At 38.3% G+C, this 7985-nt stretch overlaps 1 pseudogene; it reads right to left on the bottom strand.

Annotated features, from left to right (window-relative positions):
- Window positions 1-6313: 6313 nt before the first annotated feature.
- On the bottom strand, window positions 6314-6413 carry LOC113331096 (annotated as a pseudogene).
- Window positions 6414-7985: the final 1572 nt, after the last annotated feature.

The following is a 7985-nucleotide window of genomic DNA, read 5'->3' as shown; positions in this document are numbered from 1 at the left end:
AATTAGGTCAAAATTATTAAAACATCTGGGACCGGCTATTTGCAAGCCCTATATCCGGCCTTGGTCGGTCAAGGAGACATGCCTGCGTGACTATAATGTCCGTGTCTAAGTCATGAGAGTTTCGATATTTCCTGGTGTGTGTTTGAGCAACATTTTGAGAAAATATGAAGAAATCAGGGATTTTTGCTGAAATCGGGAAAACTTCATGAGATGAAAGAATAAATAATAAAATAATGAAGGAATCATGAAGTGTGGGACCGACTATGGCCAAGGCATGGCCGGACGGCCAAAGAGCCAGGTCCCAAGGCACTTTTCCTAATTTATGATATTTTTCATGATTTTAGGGAAATATCATAAAATCAAGGAGTTTGTTGAAACCAAGGAATTTGTTGAAATCAAGGAGTTTCCATGAGATGAGGGAAACATAAAAAATAATAATAAAAAAATAAAGGGAGTGTGGGACCGTCTAGGACATGATCGGCCGGCTAGGGCCCGGTCCCACGAGTTTTCCTAATTTTATATTATTTTTGACTTGAGGGAAATTTCATGAATTCAAGGAGTTTACTGAAACTAGGGAGTTTCCTTGAAGTGAAGGAGTTTCCATGAGATGAGGGAAACAAATAATATTAAAATAATAAGACAAGGGCGTGGGGGACCAGCCACGACTAGGGCATGGTCGGCCGGCCAATGTGCCCGGTCCCGTGAGTTTTCTCCCTAATTTTTTTATAATTTTCATGAGTTGAGGGAAATATCATGAAATCAGGGAATTTCCATGGGATGAGAGAAATCACAAATAATAAGGAACCATGAGGTGTGGGACCGGCCACGGCTGGGGCATGTCCGGCCGGCTAGTGAGACACCTTTCCTAATTCTTATTATTTCTTTGATACGAGGAAACACCATGAGACTGGGGAGTTTCCTTGAGACGAAGGAGATTTGTTCAAATGAAGGGATTTTCATGAGATTAGAGAAAAATAATAAAATATGATAAAGTATAAACTTGGGCATGGGACTGGCCACGGCGTGACTGGTCGACCGGTGGGCCCAGTCCCTGACGCCTTTGATAATATTTTATTATTATTATTTTTCTTCGTATTTTGGAATGCTCGTTCGTGCATTCAGATGCTCGTTTGCGCATTATTGCTGAATACACTTGCACCATTTTAGTCGGGGCTTGCTCGATAGCTGCTCAGACGCCTGTTCGTTGAATATTTATTACTAACCCATGGAATTCTGCTGGGAAAACCATGAATTGAAGTACTGAAATATTATAAAAAACATAGAATGTTTCCAAATATTCAGTTAATGAATTTAAGGATTATAGATAATTAATTGATGGCCCTATACTAGCAGGCATGCTGTCTAGGAGCATTAATTATCTGGGAGTTGAGCGATATGAGCTTGTTGAAGACTCATATTTATTACGTATAGTCAGGGAAAACGTTGTTGCATCCTGAAGACGTTGTCGCTCTATACTAGCAGGCAAGCTGTCTAGGATCCGTCCAACCATTAAGATTCTATACACATGTCTTTTATATAGTCAGGGAAAACATTGTTACATCCTGAAGACGTTATCGCTCTATACTAGCAGGCAAGCTGTCTAGGAGCCATCCAACCGTTCGATTACATATAAAAGTGATTACTGAAATTGCTCAGTATTCATGAAATATGTCGTTGCCTCAGTTGAGAGACTGCATATTCATGTATGCTCTAAAAGAAGTATACTCTGTCACAGACTCTTATGGCATGAGATTTCATGCTTCGATAAGAGACATGAGCCTTAATAGTCATCTGATTTCTGGATCAGGAATATGTAAGATTATGGTTTTACGATTTTAGCATTTGTCGAAAATCCACCATCTACACCTAGCTCTTACCAATTTGCGGAGTATAAAAGGGAGCACTTGAGTCTTTCTTTTCATATCGATCATCACAGAGTTGCACTCATCTTCTTTCCAGATGTTGCTTCATATTCTCTTGTATTTTTTCTTAACTACGTCGATTGTTGATATAACCACAACGCTTTTCTGCAGTATTTGAAGGGAACTCCTGGTGATGATTATTCTTCTGATTCTCCGAAAAAGAGTTTTGAAGTCGACAAACCCAGGGTTACCGCATTCGAGGGGGTATTAGCTAAAATAGATCCTTCGTTTCGTGAAGTGATCGAAATTTTGATAAAAAGTTTTTGGTGGGAAACAAAGTCAATCGAGGTATCGTAGCCTGGGTTAACCACATCAACCAGAGGATGGCTTTCTAACAACTGAACTTCTTTCAGGATATCATTAGGTTCAAGAAAACGTGTATGAAGATAATCTTGTAAAATGGTTGAGGCATATATGTTAAGTTCCAAGTGAGGGACATTTGTAAGAGTTAAATCACATGGAGAATAAAAATCACCCCCAAACTTAGAGTTTTCAGTGTCTCTATAAAGACTAGTCACAACTTCCCTAGTTTCAAGGTCATCAGATTCCTGAAAATGGCCAATTGATTCTTCTAAGTCAGGTACATCCTCACTCATCTCTACGATTTCATTTTTCTTTTCTAAGACTAATGTTTCTAAATCGCCAGACTCGAAAATAATATTCTCAGGATAAACCCGCTCCTCTAAACTATCATCGCCTTCGTAATCAAAAGGAAATACTACATCATCTAAGGAAGTCTTATCTTTAGTCAAATCCTCGTCCTTTTGAATAGGTGAATAATTATTAAAATTATTTGGACTTGAACTAGAAATAATATTATTATTATAAAGCTCAGTTGGAGTAACAAATTCTTGATCACTATGCCTAAATATTTCAGATTCTTCATCTGCACTATCCTCATCATAATCATAATAACATGAAAATGGTTGAACCTCATCTAAAGTATTGCTTCCAATTATATCCTTGTCATCTTGATTATGTAAATAAAAAATTTCCTCACTTTCAAGGTTGATTTTTGAAGCAATGTATTAGCAATTCAGTGCAATTCGAGCAATTCTTTCTTCCGTCTCTAACTCAAGCCTACGTGTTGACTCAGCAAACTCACGTGTTGACTCAGTTAACTTACATGTTGACTCAGCTAACTTTCTGAGGTTATCTTCTAAAGAAGGTTCACTCATTGTTACAGTTCTTTCGTCTATAACTAAGTCATATGTGTCCGCTGATAGACACATTTTTCTATCCGATTTGTCTCGATTCTATATATTGTTAGGGCTCATTTTTGTACTTATTATGGTGTTTTATTTATTTGTAGGTATTTTTGGCTAATAAACATTTTTGGAAAAAATTGGCTCGAAAAGTTGATGGAAAGCACCCGGAGGACACTTGTTATTCGGACCCCCGGCTTGGACAAGGGGCAACACCAGGACACCTCATAAGGCAGCTGCTAAAGGCACCCCTAATCTGGATAGGGGGCGTCCTTTCTTCTTCACGGTTTCAAATCCTGAAAATTGGCGGGAAATATTTGGCAGTTTTGGCAATCGTGATTTGGAGGAGTTTGAGGTCGATTAAACCTCTGATTTGCATAGGATAGACTCCTTATGGGTCTAGGAATCTGATATGGGTGTTTAAATCGATTAGACTGGGCTCAATCAACGGATTTTTATCACAACAGAAATATATGGAAAGTCACGTGTGTGACCTGTTTTAGGGAATTTTAGAGAGATTAAATTGTTGTAAACCTGCCCAAAGATTTGTATCTATCTAAGGAAGAGTGTAGAATAAAAAGGAAAGCTCAGAAACGCGTAGAAATTCTAAAACAAGAAATTGCCGCAACTTTGCCGTGAAGAGAAGGAAAGAGATTTTGGAAGATTTGGGAGAGATTTAATCGGTATTTTTGATATAAATAGATGTCTTGGGTCATATAGAAGGGGCGTCAAGAGTTTGGGGACCTAAGGAGAGCCAGAGAAGAAGATATCAGAGCTTTACCAAACTCTGTTTCTGCTGCTGCTGCTGCTGAAGAGGAAGTACGCGAAGAACATTGACGCACGGGAAACAATCGCAGAACAGTGTCGTTGTTTAAAACCTGAAGAACATTAAGCTGTGCAGGACAGTCGTATTCTAGGGTCTTAAATTTCTGATCCTGTAACAGTTGATTAGCAACGTATATCTTCAGTATTGCAACACCAACTGTAATGGTGACTTCTGTAACATCTATACACCGTTGTAGATCTGCTGTTTTATATATTCTCTTCCATAAAACCACCTTTTGAGCCATGATTTATTATTTTGAACATGTTTTTGATATGCGGAGCTAAACCCCATTGCTGAGGCGATAGAGAAAGCTATTTTTCCAACAAAAAGCGGTACAATTTATTTAATTTAATTTATTGCAATTATTATTATGATTATTTGCCTTGGATTATTATTGAATATGATTTTTATTTGAGTGATTGTGATCTATTTTGATGGAGTATGCTTAGTTTATAGACTCTTGAAGCTTCATGCTTGGTATTTGCAATTATTGCTTTAGAAAATCTACTTGTTGCAATAGTAAGAATCAAATTGAACAAGAAAATTGCATGAATATAAATATTGGATTAAATCACTTTGAATTTGGAAAATAGTGGAATCTTAGCCTCAGTGTTCTTTTAATATTGATATCAACTTTAATTGAGTTTGCTATAATTTTTAGTGAGTTTTCTATTTTAATATTAGAATTTAAGTCTAATTAATATCCTTCACAAGTCTGAGAATCGAACCACTTTTACCACTATCTACAAATCACATCAATTTTTGGTGCCGCCGACGCGGACTTGTTTTTAGGGTTTTAGATTTATTTTATTATTTTTGTCCTTTTTTATGTTTTTGGGTATTTATCTTGTGTCTACAGGGTCTGGATCATAAAGAAAATTGACCCAAAGAGTTTGGTGATTTCATAAAGACTTGGAGCTAAAGATTAAAGCAAAAAGAACAGAAAAGAAGACAATTTTATTTTGGAAAATTTTAGTTTAGGGTTTGTTTATTTTCTTTTTTTAAAAAAAAAAACTGTATTAGGATTTATTATTTTTGTAATTTTTCTTTATTTTTTTTGGACTTTGGGACATTATTTTTTTTATTACCCTACGGAAGGGTACTTTAAATATAAACTGTTTGCAGAGAAGGAGGAAAATTACGATATTGTCTCTGCACCTTGGGTTCGTACACTAGACATCGGAGTCAGTGGCCCGAGTCGACTACAACCGATTCATCCCCCGTCTGGAACGGGAGGTAAGATTCCAAACACTCGCGAATCCCCTGTCAGCGAGTTACTGGACTCCTTCGTATGCATATATGTTGAGGACTGAATACAGACATTTATTTTTCTAGTAAAAGGCAAGGCCTGGCCATACAAGATAAGGGTTCGGATTTCATCACCGTTCTCTTCTTTTCCGCTTTAGGAACACGTAACCTACGCGAACCTAAGCCTAAAATTTTGACTAGAACGAGACCGATAGGGTAACGAGCTTAACAGGAAAGCCATTCGAAAAATATTGGTTACTCTTTTAAGCATACTTCGAAGTTCTTGACGGTTTCTGTAAATTGAATGCGTGACTGCGCCGCCTTGTAATACCGGTGAGGCCTTGGGTATCAAAGCTCCACCGAGCTTCCCTCGCCTCTATTCAACTTACGTTAACTCGGATTGATTCCAGAGGGGTTTGCTTAAATTGTAACGAATTCCCGTTCGAAGGATTAGAAGCTGGTCTATAAACAATCTAAGTGGAGCCATCATGCTTTTTGTTTGCTAGAAATCAATAGGTTTGATTTGGTTGAGTCGGCCTTGATCTGTGTTTGCTTACCCTTCCAATTTAGATAATTTTATTGTATGCCTGAACGTAAAAGAGACGCATTAGGTAGATTTGTTAAAGAGAAACCTAGTAGTTTGAAGCGTCTCGATTACCTTAATCTAGAAAGTCCGACTTTTGAAGAGTCTATTTTTGAACGTCCTTTGACTGAGGAGAGAATCCCTGCTGCTCCGATAGCGCCAGAAATGGCAACTTTGAAAGCTTTGTTGAATCCAACTAGGACTACTCGTCCTTCGTGTATTAAGTTAGCTGAAACGGAGGCACCCTATGAACTGAAACCTGGGACCTTACAGATGCTCCCAATCTTTTTAGGGAAAGAAAATGAAAACCCTTATTACCATGTTAGGGATTTTGAGGAAATTTGTAGTACTCTAAGAATTAGAGGCTTAGATGATGATGCTTTGAAACTTAGGTTATTCCCATTTTCCCTGAAAGATAAGGCCAAGTCGTGGCTGTATAGTTTGGACTCCGAGTCAATTGAGACATATGAACAACTTACATCTGCCTTTTTCAATAAGTTTTTCCCTAGGCACAAAACATCGTCTATTAGGACGCAAATATGCACATTTTCACAACAAGAGGGAGAATCTTTATATAGGTATTTGGAAAGGTTCAATGATTTATTATCCCAGTGTCCTCATCATGGTTTAGAAAAGGTTAGGCTAGTTCAGATCCTTTATGAGGGTTTAGATTATTCCACAACGACCATGGTTGAGTCTCTATGCACTGGTGGATTTGAAAACCAAACTGTTGATGCGGCGATGGAATTTTTTAATGAAATCGCCGAAAAAACCCAGCAATGGGAAAATAGTAGGGCACCCCAGAAAACAATTCTTTTAAGTAGAGGAAACGTTAATAGGGTAGAAGGAGGCTATGAATCAGATGCCAAAATTGTTGCTATAGCAAAAAGGTTAGAAGCCTTAGAAGTGGGCCAGACTAGTGGTAGAGTGGAGCCTTTTTGGGAAGGCCAGAATATTGAAGAGCAGGCCAATGCTCTTTATAATAACACTAGATTTGATAACCGTCAAAAGATTGACCCATATTCAGAAACCTATAATCCTGGTTGGAGAAACCATCCGAACCTTTCGTGGTCTAAGGGCCAAAGTCAAGGTCAGTTTAGTAATTCTAATGCTCCCCCAGGTTTTGGCTATACTAAGAATCCTTCAGGACTAGCTCAGTTTCAGAATCAGTCAGATAAGAAAATCCTAAGTTTAGAGGAATCTCTCGCCTTGTTAACTCAGCAAACTGCAAAATTCAGTTATCCGTAGAACAGAGTCTACAAGCTAGTAACAGGATAGGACAAGAAAATAGTCAGGCTATTTCCGAGTTAAAAACCCAGGTTGGTCTGATAAGTGATTCTTTGAGAAAAAGGTAAGTTTCCTAGTCAAACACAACCCAACCCTAGAGGAGTTCATGAATTAGGTGCAAAACCATCGAATCAATTGAATGTTGTTAGAACCCTTAGAAGTGGTAGAGTTGTAGACAATAAGGTAACCATGCCCGATAGTGAACATACTGTAGTTCACCCCTCAGGATCTCACCTCTCAGGACCAGTAGCTGAAGAGACTGAAAGTTTCTGATGATGTGAATTCGGTTCCTGAAAGGTCTGATTTTAGCCTAGAGCCCCATTTCCTCAGCTATTAGTACCAACAAAGAAGGAATCGAACTTTAATGACATAGTGGAGGTTTTTAAGCAAGTTACCATAAACCTTCCCTTATTAGATGCAATTAGGCAAATTCCTGCTTATGCCAAGTTCCTTAAGGATATGTGTACGCGAAAGCGAAAACTTAGCGTCCATAAGAAAGCCTTTTTAGCTAGTCACGTAAGTTCAATCATTCAGAACACCACAACTCCAAAGTACAAAGACCCAGGTTCTCCTACCATTGCTTGCACAATAGGTAACTTCCGGGTAGAAAAAGCTTTACTTGACTTAGGAGCCAGTGTGAACTTACTGCCATTCCATGTATACTTACAGCTAGGACTTGGTGAAATGAAACCTACTCAGATGACACTGCAGTTAGCTGATAGGTCTGTTAAAATCCCTCGAGGTGTTATCGAGGATGTTCTTATTGAGGTCGACAAGTTTATTTATCCAGTGGATTTCGTGGTCCTAGATACCCAACCTGTCCCTGACCCAGAGAACCAGATACCTGTGATTTTAGGTCGCCCATTTTTAGCTACGTCTAATGCGATCATTAACTGTCGAAATGGTGTGATGAG

This window comes from Papaver somniferum, unplaced genomic scaffold (genome assembly GCF_003573695.1).
Source record: "Papaver somniferum cultivar HN1 unplaced genomic scaffold, ASM357369v1 unplaced-scaffold_123, whole genome shotgun sequence".
NCBI classification, from domain to species: Eukaryota; Viridiplantae; Streptophyta; class Magnoliopsida; order Ranunculales; family Papaveraceae; genus Papaver; species Papaver somniferum.
This window is presented reverse-complemented; position numbering and strand designations above follow the sequence as displayed.